Genomic DNA, 20,407 nt, shown 5'->3' on the forward strand with positions numbered 1-20,407 from the left:
TTGTTGTAGGCACTCCCTCCGACTTCTAGTTTTAGCTTGTCTTGTGAAGAAGTGCTAATGAATTTTTAGGTATATCTTCTTTTTTTTTTTTTTTTTAAAACTTACAATTACGTCAAATCTTCAGTTTTAATCCTTGTGTAAAATTCTCTGGCGAACAAACATGGTGGGCGACCGCTTTCATGATAATGAGAATAGCAAAACCGGTAAGCTCATTTGAACACTGCAAATTGGAAAATCACAAACTCTTTAGTTTGTTTCAAATTCGCCATCATACTGCAGTTTCCCGTGCCAATGGTAGCCAAAACTAAATTTTATATTCCATTCAAAATGGCAACCCAGAAAAATTAATCGAAAACCTCAATCCAAATGCCAATAGTTGGAATTCTCTGTTTCAGTCATGCAAACATATCAGTTCTGTAAAAACTCTTCATACCCACATCATTGTCACTGGACTAGCCCTTGAAATATTTAAACAATCCAAGCTTGTGACTACGTATGTAATGTTTGGCAGTTTGGATAATGCACGCAAAGTGTTTGACAAAATGTCTGAACCAAATGCATCGCAAGCGGTTCACAAAATTTACAAACCGAATGCTTTCTTATGGAATGTGATGATTAGAGAGTGTGCTAGGAGTGGACTTCACAAAGAGGCTCTTAAAGTCTATTGCAAAATGTATGAGGGATGCATACAGCCAGACAATTTCACGTTTTGCGCAGTGCTGAAGGCGTGTTCGGGTTTATACGCTGTACAAGAGGGTAAGGAGATTCATGATCATGTAGTCAAAATTGGATTTGATGCCAATATTTTTGCAGCCAACTCCTTTGTGAAAATGTATGCGAACTGTGGGGCTATAGAATTTTCACGCCAAGTGTTTGACAGAATGCTTGTTAGAGATGTTGTTACATGGAATGCAATGATTTCTGGGTGTGCTCAGAATGGAAAGGTTCGTGAAGCCTTGGTTTTCTTTGATCAAATGCAACAGTTAGAGATGAAGCCTAACCCAGTTACTATTGCAAGTGTACTCCAGGCATGTTCCCATGTGGGAAATTTCGAAAAGGGCCGGCAGATCCATGAATATGTAACTCAAGGTGGGCTAGAGTTCAATGATTTTGTAGGGAACTCCTTGATACATATGTATGCCAAATGCATGAAGGTCGAGATTGCACGACAAGTGTTTGACAAGATGCCCACAAGAACGGTGGTTTCATGGAGTGCAATTATTGCTGGATATGCACCGAATGGGCAAGACGAGGAAGCTTTGGAACTCTTTGCTCAGATGCAACTAGCTGACGTCACACCTAATTATGTCACTATGGTCAGCGTGCTCCAGGCATGTGCCCATTGAGGAGTTTTGGAGCAAGGGAAGCAAATCCATGATTATATAATCCAAAGTGGATTGAAGTTGGACATTTTTGTGGAGAATTCCCTTATTGCCATGTATGCTAAATGTGGGAATTCGGAGCTTGCAAGTGAGTTGTTTGAGTACATGTCTAAAAGAGATCTGGTTTCATGGAATGCTATGATTGCTGGGTATGCTGAGACTGGACGTGCCAATGAGGCTTCAGCAATATTTAATCAAATACAGCAAGCAGGTGTAGCAGCTGATTCCATCACTTGGTGAGTTTGCTTCAGGCATGTGCCCGTGAAGGCAATTTGCAACAGGGCAAGTGGATTCATTATTATATAATTCTAAATAGGTTTGAATCTGAGATTTTTGTATTAAATTCATTGATCGACATGTATGCAAAGTGCGGGGTCGTAGAGAGTGCACGTCAGGTTTTTGACAAAATGTCAAAAGAAAATTTAGTAACATGGAATGCAATGATTGCTGGATATGTTCCGAATGACATGCCAAAGAAGCTTTGATGCTTTTTGGTCAAATGAAACAAAGAAACATTGAACCTGATTCAGTGACAATGGTGAGTCTACTCCCAGCATGTGCTCACTTAGGGTTCCTGAATCAAGGGAAGTGGTTCCATGATTATATAGTTCAAAACGGATTTGAGATGAATCTTCCTATTGGGAATTCCTTGATTGACATGTATGCCAAATGTGGGAGCATAGTTGCCGCACGAAAATTGTTTGATAGAATGTTGCAGAGAGATGTGGTCTCATGGAGTGCGATGATTTGTGGGTATGGTATGCATGGACACGTCGAAGATGCTCTTGAACTATTCCATCAAATGCAACAGACAGGCACAAAGCCAAACCACGTCACCTTTGTTGGTGTTTTGTCTCCATGTAGTCATGCAGGTTTGTTGGAGGAGGGATGGAAGTATTTTGATTGCATGGTTCAAGAATACTGTATCACACCTAGCATGGAACACTATTCCTGCATGGTTGATTTTCTTGGGCGCTGTGGAAATCTTGTCGAGGCAGAATGCTTTATCAAAAAACATGCCTTTTAAACCAGGTCCAAGTGGGTGGGGGGCCTTGCTTAATGCCTGCAGGATCCATGGCAATATTGAGCTAGGAGAACTTGCAGCAGAATGCCTTTTTGTCTTAGAGCCTAAAAATGATAGTTCTTATATTCTATTATCAAACATTTATGCAGCAGCTGGAAGGTGGGATGATTTATATAAGTTGCGAACGACAATGCAAGGCAGGGGCTTGAAAAAGAGACTAGGCTGCAGTTTAATTGAGGTAGACAATAATATGCATGCATTCCTTGCAACAGACAGTTTGCATCCTCAAAATGAAGAGATTAATAAAATGTTAAAGATGTTGATAATGGAGTCATCAGGATGTGTCCCTAATATCAACTTTGTGCTGCATAATGTAGACTAGAGGTAAACTAAAACTTACTCTGCAGTCACAGTGAGAAGCTTGAAACTGCTTTTGGGTTTCTCAACACAAGACCTGAAACTGCCATCCGTATCACGAAAATCCTTCGTGCTTATGTTGACTGCCATGATGTCACCGAATTCATCTCAAAAATCATTGACAGGGGAAAAACTACAGGGGATTTAAAGAGATTCCTATCCTTTCAAAATATGTACAGCAAGCATAGTATTTCCTTGCTGAAAACTTATCCATATAACATGCCCTGAGAAGTTGTTGAGAGTTTAATGGATCCAGAGTGTAGTTGAGCTGATACATGTAAGTGGACAGGGTGCATCACTGTACTCTTGATATGGGTGGATTGGCAAGTCTAGGTTTATTCATGAGTTTCTTCATGTGATTATAACCCATCGGAATACAAAATTTGAACACTCTAGTGGGTTGAAGTGAGTGAAAATCACTTCTTCTTAAGAGGAGATCTCACATGCCATACTCGTGGAGTACTGATACGCCGCGATGATTTTATAAGACATCGAGACTGATGAGTCGGATGGAATCTGTAGATTAATCGACGAATTCCCTGGTTTTAGGGAATGTACAGTTGAAGACTAATTCCATCTGTTTACATCACAGGAAAAATCAATCTTTCAGATTTAGAAATTTGAATATTAAATTTAATATTTCATTGATTGTAAAGCTTATTTTCGTCCATTCTCGATTATTTTTTATACATATAACATTTATATGTAGTTTAATATGTCTTGTTATAGTCTTCCTCTCAGAAGGTTGTAAGCTTTATTACTCATTTAAATAAAACTCAAATGGAAATTTAGGCTATGAACTATAAATTAGAAGTATAGAGCATAGTAGCAAAAATCGTTTAGGGAAAAAATCGGCAAATCAAAAGTATAAGATTTTTTGAAAAATTTGAGAAAAAACCGGGAACAAATCGGATTAAAAAAACCATAAAAAAATGTAGGAAAAGAGACAAAAACTATTTTTAAAAATAATTTCAAGGCATTTCCATAGCATAGAGATATAAAGAGCAAATAAAATAGAGTTTAACCCATGAATTGTAGAAAATAATATTTTGTTGTTTATATTCATATTACTGATTACATAGGCAAATAATTAGTTAACTTTTTAAGAGGACAGTCACCAAATACATCAAATTGTTTTCTAAGTCTGAGATCAAAGATTAGCTAAGTTTATGAAGTAGCTAAGATCAATTTTTTTCAAACTGAGATCCAACCATTGTTAGCAATTTAGTAAAACTGGAGGTCATTTTGAAGTGATCCAAGACTTTCATTGTGATTGAGGCAAGGAGTTTTCTAGGGGTATTAGGTAAGTCTATGAAGTAGTTGAGATCAAAATTTATCAGACAGAGTCCAACTATTGTTAGGAATTTAGTTAAAGTGGAAGCCATTTTGAAGTGATCCAAGACTTTCATTGTGATTGAGACAAGGAATTTAACCCATGAATTGTAGAAAATAGATTTTTGTTGTTTATATTCATATTGCTTATTACATAGGCAAATAATTATTTAACTTTTTAAAAGGGCAGTCACCAAATACACCAAATAGTTCGCTAAGTCTGAGGTCAAAGATTAGCTAAGTCTATGAAGTAGCTAAGATCAAAATTTATCAGACAGAGATCCAACAATCGTTAGGAATTTAGTAAAAGTGGAAGCCATTTTGAAGTGATCCAAGACTTTCATTGTGATTGAGGCAAGGAGTTTTCTAGGGGTAGTTCAATATTTGAGAAAGCTTATCAAATCATGTCCCATAGTTGCAATGCTTTATATTCCTTGATGGCAATTGGTAAGTCTTTTATATGGGGTAGAATTCAACAAAAGGCATTTGTTTAGTTGAAGTAAAAGATTAGCAAGCCACTAGTTTTGGCAATACCTAGCTTGCAACTACTATTTTAGGTAGAGACACATTTTAATGATTGTGTGTTGGAGACTCTTTTATTACAACTCTGTAAGCTTGTTTGTTGTCATTCAGATTTATTTCGTGCATCACTTTAGATATATTGCTCACATAGTGAATTGTATGTCTTTGTTTGAGCAAAAATTAACTATATCAATTAAAAATTAAAAATCATATATCTATATCTACACATATTAAATATGTCTTTGAATGTTTAGTGTTGTGGTAGAAAAACTCCATTGGTGGGGTAGCCACCAAGATTTAAACCCCTACTAGGCCATTGAGCTCATGGGTTTGAACAAGTGAAGTGTGGGGAATGATGAACCCCCCCAAAATGGACAAAATAACAAACTTTTTCAACGTTGATTCCACATTGACTCTGATTTTGTCTCAGACCAACCCTATTTCTAAGCAATTTAGCAATTTCACACGTTTTTCTAGGGTTTTGCAAGTCTTTACAATGTTTTTTTCACTTTTTTGCCATTTTTGGGGTTTTTAACATGATTTTAACATGATTTAAATGCAAACAATATTTGAAAATTGGGTCAATGTTTGGTCAACGATTTTTTCATGAATCGGGATTTTTTCGGGGAATAAATTGGCTAGCTCCAGGATTCAGGATTAATCAAGTATAATCATGATTTTTTGCAGACTATTGCTTCATTGTACTATAGAGTGCCCAAAAGATTGGGATTTAGCAGGCCAAAGTCCCAAGGTACTCATTTAGGGCATTTAGTTTGCAAGCTCATTTTTTTCTATCAATTCGAGCTTATGAATTTAATTAATTTAAAAAGAAATTTATTTAAGTGAAAGTTGTAGCAATTGAATTCATATGAATGATAGTTAATAACATTAATTTGTGAGATCGACCATCAATAAATGTGATATAGGGCCTAAGAATAACTTAAATGAGACATGCCAATACAAATTCTAATGTGTTAATGAATAATAAAATGGATCACAATAATCATATTGTTGAGATATATGGAATATAAAAGCTGGAGACCACCATGTTAGAATTTTAATGTAAGATTGTGTTATATGAGTTAGACAAATTGATTTTTTGTATTTTAATTGCACTTGGTATGTTTAGTAAAGGTGGACAAAAAATGTTTTTTAACATTGTAAACAAAATGATTACCAAAATTTGAAAGATTGAGCTCAAACGTGATAACTTCAACCTTCTTAACAATAGTGTACAAACCATATGAAAGAGAAAGAATACAATGTTCCTTATGCAAATGAAGCCATACTAACTAACTTTGAATAATTGTGGCCCTCAATGTCGATCACAATGCTTACTGGCCCTTGCCTTGAAATACACTTGAGTTTTGGCTTCATATTTTATCCCCTAGTGCTATGGGCCTACTTGATTAGTATTGAATTCAAGGATTAATGGGCCCCATTGGATTACCTTATCATGCTTCAAGAACCTTATCAAGTGTTCAAGTCGTGCCATGCATTTATCTCTTCAACCCTTCTACAAGTTTTGCCTCCTTTTGAGTTGAACAAGCTGTAAGGTCTTATTCATGGTAGCATGCTATTTCATGACAAAGATTTTGCTTATTCCATGCACTAGTGATCTAATCAATTGTTGACTTAGTATGTTCAAAATCCTTTTTGGCTAAGTTGTGCCTTTTATTTATGTGGTGACCAACAACCTACAAATTATGCAAGATGACTAACTTAGGTAGTTGCTTGATGTAGCCTTTGGTTTGCAAGTGTTCACTTAGGAAAGAGTAATACTATTGGAAACAAAGTGGCATGTTCATGGTGGAGTTGGTGGCATTCTTATGCTAAGGTGTCATGTCCTTAGCCATTATTTTTTGTACACAAGTTGATGAACCTGCAATTGGTAGTGCTATGTTGTTTAAAGGTGCTTATATGTAGTGAACATGTTTAGGTCTTCTATTTGACAATGAGTAAGCCTTTTCCAACGGGTGATTATTTTTGTATAATTTAGTTTTGGTTGTCAGTTGCTAGATCTTAGATTAGGTCATTTGTTGTTGTCAGTTTTCAATATATTGTAGTCTATTTTAACTTTAGTATTTTTGTAGGAGGTCATGACCAATCCGAGTTATCTATATATAGATTTGATGAGGGAGCATAGTAGCAACTCATAGTTATAGTGAGTTAATATGAGTACTTTGCATAAAGATGGGTTAATCACATATTGTTCCAAGCGACTATTGGCGACTATCAAAGAGAGATTATATATGCAAAACTAAATGGTGTAGTGACACATATCTGCAATTTAGCAATGGTAGTAGACCCAAAATTCATATTTAGCAAGAGCAACACCTTTTCAAAGGGCATATGTCCTATATAGTAATGGGGCAATGTGACAATCTTATTTACTGGAAAAAAAGTTGGATTTAAAGAGAAATCTTATCCCCAGCATCTTCATTCTATCCATTGCACAACTGTCTAATCTCCAAGGTTGTTCATGCAAGTGTTGTCAATATCACCTACAATTCAAACACATTAGCTGTAATGCCCCGCCAGGAACCCCAAAGGAAAACCATACAACTAAGCAACTAAGGGTGAAATAATTTATAAAAAAAAAGTATAAATCACATTAAGTGCTTTAATTACTACATTGCACAATAATAACACAAACGAAAGACTAACACAAGAATTCCTAAAGGGTTACCAATGAAGAATTAAATGAAAGGTTAAATTCCCTAAGTAAGATTAATCCAATTAACCATCATTTACTCATTGAGCATAATAAACCATATACGCATAATATATATCATCATTTAAAGATTGAAGTATTACAATATAATTTTCTCTTCAATAAAACATTTGCACAAAGCATAAGGATAACTGATAAAATAGCATCCAAAACTTAAGATTACATTGTTCATAAAATACATGGCTTCCAATAATACATATAAATTTTACATCTTTACCAAATACAAGGTTATATAAATCCATTTATACAAATGACCACATAGGTCTCAAAAGAGCAATAATCTACAACATGAGATGATGCACAAATCACGAACCACAAGAACACCTGCGAAGCCAATCCTCGCATGAAGGCACAAACAAGAACATCCGATGGGAAGTGGCACTACCACCCGACCATGTGATCCCAAACGGAATCACCCCACCGTGCTAGGAGATAGCAGAAGACCCTCAAGCAAGCATAAGCAAGACATGGACAACAATACAATACGACTCCACAATACTCCAAGTGAACTTGGCATCACAATACACTAGTGACCCTAAAGAGAGAGTGTCATCACATAGCTTATGATGGTTACCATAGGTATGCCTCCATAGGTCCCGACCCCCATCCTGGGTTATCCTGGTAACCTTTCCTGAACCCCCGGTTCCATCTAAGTCTCATGCAGGCCCTACCAACTCTTCATGACGACAAGGTGGTCGGTTTGCCATTCCAGGCCTTCCCACTACATCTTGAGCCTATACGAGCACTCAACCATGCGCGGGGTACAATATCTTAATTAATGTTATAAACTGCCCACCCCCTAATCAATTATTAGGTTATCACTTGTTATCTGACTTTCGAGGGGTTATCCAGCCACCACTTCAGGCGCGACCCCCACTCAAAAGTCACTCTCTCATAGGACACTAAACAAACATGGTCACTTTACGAGGATCCTATGGCGAAACAGACAACCATAACACCACTACAACAATACAGGTGACCAAAACAAAGACTTACTAACCCTTGGTTAACCATAAGGAATAAGCATAATATGGTTAAAACAACAAGGTCATAAATACAACATCTGATCAAGAGGTACAAAATACACCACAACAGGGCAACTGAACATAGACAAGAAATTGCAACAAAATAAACCCCTTACAAGAAATGCTAAATTCACTAAGACCGAACTCAGACAATCTTTGAGAATAACAACATTATAGACACTTGCAAATTCATCGATTAAAATTTAATAAAACATCACCATAATGATTAAGAGAAATTCAAGTCATTATTGAACTAATAAGACTAGAAATCTAACTAATCATAAAAAAAATCAGTTTACCTCTTTCAATTTGAACAAGCAAAAGTCATATTAATTAAATGAACAAACACCCCATAATAAATAATATGTTTATTCCAAAGGCATCATTTAATTTATAAATTAAACAATTTCTTAAAACTATTAATATATTAATAAAAATTAATATATAAATATATATATAATAATAATTATTAACAATTAATAATTAATAAAACACTAATATTATTTTATTTTCTTATTTTTATTTATTTATTATTTTAATAATAATAATAATTAAAAAAAAAACTTAATTAAAAAAAACTAAAATAAAAAAAAACTTAAACAAAGAGAATGGTGGGTCCACGGGGCCCACCGCTGCTACCACATGTATGTGGTAGCAGCGCCGTATGTGGTAGCATCGCAAGTTGCTGGGGGGTGTGTGACTAGGTCGAGCCCACTCCCCACCACGCATCCCTCAATCAAATGATTTTTTTTTTTTTAATTATTAAAAATAGTGTTTTTTAAAATCTCTGCAACCAAAACAAAGAACAACAAATATATATATATATTTTAAAAATTTTTCCCCCAAACAAGATATTCTGAAAACTAAAAGAAGTATACAAGACCCAAATCAAAATATCTTGGGCAAATTTCATGAGAAATAAGCAAAAATAGAGGGGATTAAATCAATTCCTACATTTTTTCACACATAGGAAGAATCTTTGCATCATACAAAGAGGGCAAATTGACAAAATTTTGCCAGCATAACCCCCTAATTTTGAACAAATAAAACTTGAAAACATACAGAAAACAAAATCTATTTCTTACTACTCAAATTTGAGAAGATTAATCAAAACTAAATTTTGCAAAAACTTGAAAGCACACAACCAACAAGATATTGAACAATTTCTTCAACAAAACACATTGATTTGGAATTTGATTAAATTTAAGAGCAAACTACTCTATTTCCAAACCAAACTTTCAAACAAGAATTTCCAATAAGATTTAACAATTTTCAATCACACACACAGGGAAAAAGCTCAAAACATTCAAATTTTTATTGCAACAAACAGAGAAATCTACCCAACCTGAAAGGCAATTGAGGAAGAAAATTGTAGAAGAGCTTCAATCCTGCATACCAATTCTAGAATTCAGATTCCTCCTTCCAAATGTTTTCCAAGTTTTGGTTTTCAAAAATGCCTCCCTCCTTTCCCGTGAACTCACGGGTAATATAGGAAAAATATTTTCAACCTAAATTTTTAGGTTAAAAGTTTTCCCCAACCAATAGGAATAGAATATTTAAAAAGTAAAACAAATCTAATTTCCCTTTTCCATGACACAACTCTTTTTAAACAAAAATAGAATCTAAAAGCTAACTAAAAGGTAAATGGAAATGCTTTTTATTTATTTTCTTTTTCCCACACAAATTTAACTCAACATTTGCACTAAAATTCAAATAGCATAGCATTTAACTTATTTCTTTTCTCAAATAATTTAATACAACTATTTTCACAATATAACATGTAGTTTAACCATTTAATTTAACAACTCCATTTATTTAAATTAAATCAATAAACTCAAGGCATATAATTAAATTAAATACACCAACATGAAATAACACAATTGACTCAATTTAAATCTTTTCAAATAACTGGAAGCATGCAAAACGAGAGAAGACCATACGACGACTCACAAAACGAAAATACCAAAGCACTATGACTCGCATACTGGTCAAACGGGAAAAGATGACCGACTGACAACACTCACATGAGTGTAATTGCGGGTCAATTTAGGGTCTAACAACTATATCCTCCACTCCCATCAGACAAATAAGGCATGCTCAAACCTGTGAAACTAGGTGGAGTTGATACCCTGTACCTACTCGGTACTTGTACCTACAATGTCCTACATCAAAGAACAACACGTGCATATAGACAAATATATAAACAGAAATGACACACACACCGATGAAGGAGAATCGTAATGTTCCCTATCTCATCGGAGTGAGTGAAGGAAAATCATCCCCTCGCATCCCATACACTTGCAAACACGAAACATGTAAACAACACATCGCACATATAATTAAATGTGTCAGTCCATGTCAGTAATCCATAAAAATTACATTTAGCATAAGTAATGAAATACTGCATGAAAGTATACCCTACATATCAAGTTAAAGCATGTAATAACATCGCATAAAGTTTGAATAAAGTATAACAATAATGTATCCACTGAACAGTCAACTGAAGTCAAACATGAGTCTAAAAAGTCTGATCGAGAAGGGGTACTACATTAGCTAGAAGTCATTTGTAAAGAATTTTAAAATTAAAAGTACTACTTTTTTAGTATTTTTTTGTACAACAAAAGACATGTAATAAATAGGCCAAACATAGGGTTAGAGAATTGGGGTTTATAGTAATATTTTAGAGCCTAATGGTTTGTTGGTGACCATTGGCAGTACTATAAGCAACATGACAAGCATATGAAATTAATTTTCGGATATTTAAAAAGTCATGAATATATGTAAATTGTTACTCATGTATTTAATGGCTCAGGTAAAGACCATTTAAGGAGGAGTAAGTTTACAAGTTACTTTCTTAAGTGGTTTGGAATATATTTTCCTTATTCTTAAATGTTCCCTTAATCCAAGGAAGAATTTTTCTTGTTTGTTTAAGCATTCTAAATGCATACAATTTTTTTGTTGAATTCAAATGTCAACATCTAGTGAGATCTCGGGTAATTTGTAAAGTCTTATATATGCATATTCTTCAAATTAATGCATAGTGGTTGTGAAGTGATCTTTTGTACACAATAACATAGACGCACTACATAGTGTAGGCTTGGACTTTAGGCATTGATTAAATGGTCATCAAATGAATAACACAAATCATTTGCATCACATGAGGCATTGTGTATAGCGTAGGCTTAGACTTTAGGTATTGATTTTCCTTTTCTCCATGTTACAAGCAATTGATCCAATTAATTACTTTCTTCTTGCAATTTTACTACAACATCCTTCTCTAAACTTCTTTCCTTTTCACATCTTCTTTTGTCTTATTAGACAACTCTATAAGAAAATTTGACTTTTTTGGAGTTTTTCATTGTCTAATTTAACTTCCTTCAATTCTTGTTCAAGGTTTTTATTTTCACATCATAATTCAGATTTCTCCATTTCTAACTCCTTTATCCTTGCTCTAAATTTTGAGTTAGACCTTTCAACTTTCATCGATTTTCTTTGAAATTTTATTTTACACACCCTTAACACTCATTTTAATTCTTGAATATTCCCCATTGATGCATATTTAATTTTAAAAGAATTCAATTTTTTTTGCTTCTCAAACTTTTAACAACTTCTTCTCTACTATAATGTCCCTTCTTATGCAACAACAACCAAGGTCCCACAACAAAACCTATATTGACAAAAAAACCTTAAACAAAATGTAAAGTTTAATATTTTGTTATATGTAGTCTACCTTGGTATGATGCAATAAGAAGGAGAAATTATATATATAATAAGTATAAACCAAATTAAAATAGATTACATTCATTCAAATATATACATCCATAACATCATGTATTCATATACTCTAATGTCTTACACATGTCTTATAATCCATCGATTATGATTCACACACACACACACACACATTTCATACTTATTCTCACATATATTTAACCTATTTATTCCACACATGTTTGCACTCTATTCCACACTTATATCCCATTTTTCCCTCTTTATATAGCCTCTTAATGCCTTTTCATAATGCCTTTCCATCACATCCTTTCATAATAACTCTTAATTATCTTATTCCCATGATTTTACCTTTTATTCTATAATATTTTACTCTTTTATAGCTTATTTAGGTATATTACAGGTGTTTAAGGCTATTTAAGGGGTATATAATGGATATATGGGTATGGAAATGACCCAAATGACATATATGGTTCCTCACAACCCTATTTTAATATGGTTTTTTGTCAGTAAACATCTCTAAATCATTTTTTTGATTATGTAGAGGCCACATATGGGTCCTCTGTGGGACATCCCCTGTTCTCTTAGGTCTATTTTGAAGACAACATTTCATGGATAATTAAATTCAAAGGTAGAATAAAGGTTTTTCCAAGTCTATCTCACAATCAACACTAGGCTTAAGTGTGTGAGGTTGAATAAGGTTGGATCTAACATTGTCTAAACTAGATCTTTTAGTACCTTTATGTTTTTAACAACTTAATTGTTGTTCCATTTTATTTGGTTTAAGTACTATTATGTTGTTCTTTTGAAACAAAAAATGAACCCTATAAAAAAACCCAACTTACATTAATAAAAAATAAATCATAAATTTATAAATTATATTTTTATAATTTTTAAATCATGGAAAGAATCAAAACTTAAACCATTACTATCTAAAGATAAAATTTTAATCTTTCCATCTTTATAAATGTTCTAATTGTTAATCTTTTAGAGAAAGGTGAATTTATGATAATGTAATGTAGTGGAAATAGGATTTGCTAGTTTAAACATGCAAACTAGGAATCAAGACCATTCACATCAACATCAATTAGAGAATAATGAATAGGCCCAACTTTAAACCCTTGGGAGAGTTGGGCATAATGATTGAGTTATTCTCTTTTGACTTTCGCTATGATTGGATAAGATGGAATGAGAAAATGCAACAACTAGATATAAAGATGTAAATTTGACAATAATCAACATGAACAATAAGCTAAAAATAGATATGCAAAGTCTAAAGACAAATTTGGAAATATGAATTAGAAAGGAACTTGTGTTTGTAATTTGAGTCTGAAAGTGTCAATCAATGTGGCTAGGCATAGCTGACATAGATGTTTCTATTGTAAATGTGGTAAACAAATTTTGGATTAGGATGTCTCACAGATTACCTCCCTAGAATTTTGTCAGAAAAGTGTCAATCACTATGGCTAGTTGCTAGTGACCATGGTTTTCTGCTTCTTCAAAGTCTAGATTTGTTTGTCTTAGTTTACACAAGTTCACAAATATGTAATCCAACCTTGCTAGATTTGAATCCCACACATAAAATAAAGATAAAATGGTGTTGGGTTGTATAGGGGCTTGCCTCAGTTGAACCACAAGTAGGAGTTAACCTCCACTAGTAAAACAATGATGATTAGGTAAAGAGAGCTTACCCTTGGTAGAGTGGTGTAGGAGCACCTTGTCACCAGTTATGTCATGATTAATTTCATAAGATTTTGAGTCTATGATTGTCTTTAAGGTCATTTGGATGTAATTCAAGGCATGATGAGTCATTTTCTAAGGCAATATCACTCATTTGTAACAAGTTGCTCAAGTTGAGTATTTGGGTCCTAATATGGTCAAGGAGGTCAATATTGTGTAAAAGAGACATGAAAGGGTAAAGAGGATGTAAAAAAAAAAATTGAGTCCATCTAAATGTATTTGAAATGCACAAGAAAAGATTAGGGGTCATATTTATCAAAATGTCAAAATTGTCAATTGTGTCAAAAATGTTGTCAGGCACAAATTGCATTATAAAGTTGCAAACCAAGGATGTAATTGGTCTTGGGTAGTTGTAACTTCCATATGGATGTGTGGAGGTTATAAAAACCATCATTTGGTCGAATCCAATGGGTGTGTGTAAGATTGGAGGAAGGGTGTGTGTAAGATTGGAGGAAGGAAATAAATAACATTTGAAGTTTTTACACACTCCACATTGTTTTCTGGGTATTGCAGTCTGATCATTCACATTTTTCTTTATGAAAAATAATTTGTCTCCATTGGAAATATATTGGATATGATAATGGAATGAGTTAAATTTGTTTTACCTTTGGTTTCATTTAATTTCAATCATTTTGAAGCAAGTTATGCAAGATTTGGTGAAAACTGTCAAAAAACCCTCCAAATTAGGGTTTGTGGAGAGTTTCACTAAATTATTTTGATTGTAGCTTTAGAAATTGTTGTAACTTTGGTGTTTGATAGAGGGTTGAATTATCTTTCAAATTAATTTAGTTTAAATGTGATTGGTTAAGTATTTTATGAGATATTTGATGCCCTAGCAGGCTAAATGTTGAATTTGCTGAGTTGTTTATGACAGTAAAACCAGGTCTCAGTACGGGGGGCATAAATCTAAACTCCATTGTTGGATTGTTCTCAATTTTAGATATGGGTTTAAAAACATAGTTTTGTACAGCCCCACTAAAGAGATCTTCAAAATAATGTTGGGTTTGAAATTTATTAATAATAGAGTACGGGTCTATCAGACTGTCATTAACTGGAACAACATAATGCATTGTTTTGGTCTTGATTAATGTTTAAAGGGTTATAAAATGATATGATGGATTGATATTGGATTGGTTGGTTGATAGTAATCTTTTTATATTCCTCAAACATATCAAGGTTGCATATTGATTATTATTTTGGGTCATTGAGCACCCTAGGATTGGGACTTCATGGTTGATTAGGGGTTCTTGGTTCGTTTTTCATGATGCTCTGCATCATAGAGAAGAGGCTAAATCTGAAATGAAATTCTTGAATGGAAATGCTGAATTGAAAATGATTATACCTTTTATTGGTGATGAAATTTTCTTTGGATAAGTCCTCCAATTTTTTATATAATAACATAATAAATCATAAAAAAATCCATCAAGAACATATACTTGAAGACAACTTGTTGTAGCTGGATACTCTTTGTACTCAAATATGCTCTTGTAGGAATTAGGAGTGCTTGAGAATGAATTTTCTAGATGTTAAAATTAACTAGAGATGATGCCCTTATATCTAGGGTTCTCAAGGTATTTTCACTTTTAGGTGGACTTGCAATGGTCATATACGAAATTCGAGACCAAAATTGCAAATGGGAAATCCAAACTACAATGAGCTGAAAATTTGGGGATTTTTGGTTGGTCATTGTGGCTAGATGCTAGTGACCTTATAAGTGACCTAAATAGGTTCCATGAACTCATTTAGGTTCCCTAGACCCACTTAGACACCCTAGACCCATAAAAAATGACCATTCAAAAGGTAGCAAGGAATGTTGGAGTTTGTGATATCAAATCAAGTCCTAGCTTGAGTATTTGACTATAGTAAGATGTGATAGGGCCTATATAGGCTTGAAAATGACATAACATAGGACACACTAAAGCAAAGGCACAAAAAGGAGTGTAAAATTGTAAGGGGTTACAATTTATGACACCACAGATAATAAGAAAACCAAAATAGCTATGCTGAGAGGTTTTCTTACAATCACAACCCAATGGAATATTCCATGTAAATTTTTTTTTTAGAACAAATTTGATGTTTGAAGATGGTTAAATGTATTAAAAGGTCTAGTGGAAGAGTTGGTGGATCATAGGAAGTATTTCAATTTATTTTCCTTTTGGGTGTAGTTGATGATAAATTCACCACTCCTAAGATGGAGAAGAATTTGGTGAGAGGATTTACATGTAGAGACTCAGAGTTAGTGCGATTTTCAAGTATGTATTTTTCTCTGTAATCATATTTTCTATGCAACATATAGGATAGGATTAGAAATCTATGGCGATGGTTCTTCTATCTCAAACTTTATTGTCATTTATTTTTGTACAGCAATGAGATTTATTACAAAGTTTCTGTATTTGGTAAAATACCAAAAAAAAAGAGTCACCAAATTGTTGGAAAATTGATTGCTCCTAAGCCTCCTATTAGCCACCTACCTATCATGAGAAACCGGCTGATTTTTTAGGATCTTGATCCCTCTTGCTCCTGATAGAATAGTATTTTGGAAATGAGTTTAATGCTCCTAGGTAAGTTTGAAATTTCAATTTTGAGTGGAAATTAGAAGTGGACAACAAGAGACAAATAGTAAGAATGTTGCAATGGATGGTTAGTTTGGGTTTGCAGGAGAGAATGTTTTGACTAATAGTTCCAAGAAAGAGGAATATACAACAACAACTATGGTTGTGAAGAAGTGTGCAGTGAGAAATAGAAAGATTCAAACAAAAGAAGTCAATGTGAAGCTCCACACAAGAAGGGGAAGAATTTATGAGCAACTCTAGATTGTGTGTGGTTGGGTGTAGCTCTAGTTCACTACAAGTAAGTTAGTTTGTATGAAATATAGTATTTTGAGTTTGAATTCATTGGTACATATTTATTTTATGATTTAATAGAATAAAAATATTGTTTATCTCTATCTCCATTTGTTTTGGGTTTTATTTTATGTATTTCTAGTTGATTGGGAACCAAAGCAACAATATCTATCATTTGTGTTTTGATTTTAGGAGTTTAAATACCAACATTTGTGTTTGAATATTTGAATTGTAGACATGGTTGAAGAGATAGTAAGAGTTCACAACAACCACTATCATTTCATGGACAAATTATGATATCTAGGAAAAGAAGATGAAAACCATTATGTTTACAAATGATTTGCAGGGGTTTGTGATTAATGGTTGATGAAAATAGGGAAAACAACTGAGAGGGGGGGTTGAATCAGTTGTTACCAAAACTTACAACAACTTACAATAATCTCAAATTTGATAATTAACAGTGAAAGCATAAATCAACAACACAACATGAACACATATAACACCAAGGATTTTGATGTGGAAAACCCAGTCAAGGGAAAAACCATGGTGGGAACCCACCCACAATATGATGATACCCTGTTAGAAGTCTATGAAATATTACAAAGGGGAATGCACATGAATTCAAGCACACTTCCTAGAGCTCACTATATAAAAACAACAAAGGACAACAACCCTGGGAAGGCTCACTACCTTACAAACAGATTTAGATCACTTCTGGAATATCATGAACTGAGAAATAACATCCTCAATGCTTGGTTATAGTTCCAGTTAAGAACATAACATCTCTCACACTTGTTCTCTTCTTCTGAATGATTGATACATTATTCACACATTCCAAACACCTCTCTCATGGATAAGTGCGCCAAGATGGTGAACAAAAAGGGGGGTATAAGTGGCCACTTTTTTCTTCTGAAAATTGATAAACCTGAACTTTAAAGAGACATTTGAAGGTCATGTACTAAAAAATAGGAGTTGAGAAAGAATAATAATTGTAATGCTCTGAATATAGTTTCTAAACTACTATTTTAAAAAAAAATTGGATAAGATTAAGAGGGTCAAACCTCTCGCACACGAAAAATGTTCTTGATTTTTTCAGAAAAAAACATAACATAGCTATTTTCGTGCACTGCAGAAAATATATAGTTAGATTTAGTATTTTTCAAAACACTTTGGTAGGATGATAGGTAAGAGTGAGATCTAAAAGTTATGTATTTTCTTGTAATTTTCCAATGAGTATTTTTTTTTTTATGATTTTTTGAAGTGACCGCATCCTGAAAATTTGGTACCTGTTTATGCGTTGGGCATAAATTGCATCAAAATAATTGAAAATGCAAACTTCATTTTTTTTGAAGTGTATATAATCTAGTGTAAAACAATAATATGTAATTTATTTTGAATTTGGGCAAGTATATCAAAAGTTATTAAAAAAATGGTAGACATATGTTTGTGAGGACTGTCAAGGAACTAGTAAATAAAATTAAAGTTTGCTATGCTAATGTTGTCCAAAAATAGAAAAAAATAAATGTTCAAAAAACTGAGAAGATGTGTGAGATTATGGTAGTAATTTTAGAGATACCCACTTGATCATTTGTAAACTTGATGACGACAAAGTAGAGAAATCATGTTGGAAGATGAAAAAATGTGTAAAGGGACAAAAATGGGGGGAAAATGGGCTTGCAAACCTTAGGGTCATTTTCCAAACCTCTTACCAAGCCAAAACCCGCACGGGTTTTGAAAAAAAAAAGGTACTATTCACAGTTCTACATAACCCGTACGGGTTATGTAGAACTAAAACCATGATTTTGTGTTTCACAAAACCCATATGGGTTATGAAGACATAATAATGTATGCTTGTAAACTTAGCATTTACTACACATATGTATAGACATACATATATAATATGTGTTTATGTATGTATATATGCATATCTATAGTTATATATATATTTATATAGATATATGTATATATGTTTGTATACATGCATCTCTCTCTCTCTCTCTCTCTCTCTCTCTCTCTCTCTCCCATTCTCTCTCTCTCTGTCTTGTTATCCTATCCTATTCTCACCCTCTCCCCCTTCTCTCTTTTTCTCTACCCCTCCCTCTCCCTCTCCCCCCTCCCCCTTACTATCTTATCCTATTCTCTATCTCCCCTCCCCTCTCTCTCTCTCTCTCTCTCTCTCTCTCTCTCTCTCTCTCTCTCTCTCTCTCTCTCTCTCTCTCCTTTTTCCAATATCCCTCCCTCTCCCTCTCCCACTCTCCTTTTCTCAATCTCCCTCCCTCACCCCCTCTCTCTCTCTCCAATCTCCCTCTCTCTCCCTCTCCCCCTCTAATTTTCCCAATCTGGACCTCCCTTCCCCCCTCCTTATCCTGTTCTCTCTCTCTCTCTCTCTCTCTCTCTCTCCTTTTTCCAATATCCCTCCCTCTCCCTCTCCCCCTCTCCTTTTCTCAATCTCCCTCCCTCCCTCCCCCTTCTCTCTCTCCAATCTCCCTCTCTCTCCCTCTCCCCCTACTTTTCCCAATCTCCCTCCCTTCACCTCTCTCTCTCTCTCTCTCTCTCTCTCTCTCTCTCTCTCTCTCTGCTTCTCCTTTTACCAATCTCCCACTCCCTCTCCCCCTCTACTTTTTCCAATATCCTTCTATCTACCTCTCCCCCTCTCCTTTTCCTAATCTCCCTCTCTCTCCCTCTCCCTCCATCCCCATCTCCTTACCCTACTCTCTCTCTCTCTCTCCTACTCTCTCTCTCTCTCTCCTACTCTCTCTCTCTCTCTCTCTCTCCTATTCTCCCCATCTCCGCCCTCCCTCTCCCTCTCTCCCAATCTCTTCTCTCTCTCTCTCCCCCCTCTCTCTCCCTCTCGCTCTCCCCCTCCACTTTTTCCAATCTCCTTCTATCTCTCTCCCCCTCTCCTTTTCCTAATCTCCCTCTCTCTCCCTCTCCCTCCATCCCCATCTCTCTCTCTCTCTCTCTCTCTCTCTCTCTCTCTCTCTCTCTCTCCCTATCCTTTTCTCAATCTCCCTCTCCTTTTCCCAATCTCCCTCTCTCCCCCTCTCCCACTCTCCTTTTCCTAATCTCTCTCTCTCTCTCTCTCTCTCTCTCTCTCTCTCTCTCTCCCACTCTCCTTTTCCCAATCTCCCTCTCCCTCTCCCTTCATCTCTCTCTCTCTCTCTCTCTCTCTCTCTCTCTCTCTCTCTCTCTCTCTCTCTCTCTCTCTCCTTTTCTCAATCTCCCTGTCCTTTTCTCTCTCTCTCTCTCTCTCTCTCTCTCTCTCTCTCTCTCTCTCTCTCTCTCTCTCTCTCTCTCTCTCTCTCTCTCTCTCTCCCCACTTCCTATTGGGTTCCTAGTTCTACATAACCTATACGGGTTATGCATAACCCGCAGGTTTCTAAAAAAATTGAAGAACTTTTGATTTTTTATTATATATGGGTTTTGAGGAACTTTTTGTTTTTTTAATTGTTTTTGGCTAGGCTTGGTGTTAACAAGGCTAACTCATTTTTGAATTTCTAGAACACGCACGATTATGAAAAACTTCATATTTTTTTTGCATGTGACCACTTTTCTGTTCACCATCTTGGTGCACTTACCCTCACAATTATTATTACATTTATTTATACATGACATCAACCTTGGAATAATATCATCAAGGTCGACTCAACACATATCAC

The 20,407-nt window shown here is 34.7% G+C and overlaps 1 pseudogene; it reads left to right on the plus strand.

Annotated features, from left to right (window-relative positions):
- Positions 1-308: 308 nt before the first annotated feature.
- LOC131051851 (putative pentatricopeptide repeat-containing protein At3g01580) lies at positions 309-3,465 on the plus strand (annotated as a pseudogene).
- The last annotated feature ends 16,942 nt before the right edge of the window (positions 3,466-20,407 follow it).

Source organism: Cryptomeria japonica, chromosome 11, assembly GCF_030272615.1.
Source record: "Cryptomeria japonica chromosome 11, Sugi_1.0, whole genome shotgun sequence".
Classification (NCBI taxonomy): Eukaryota; Viridiplantae; Streptophyta; class Pinopsida; order Cupressales; family Cupressaceae; genus Cryptomeria; species Cryptomeria japonica.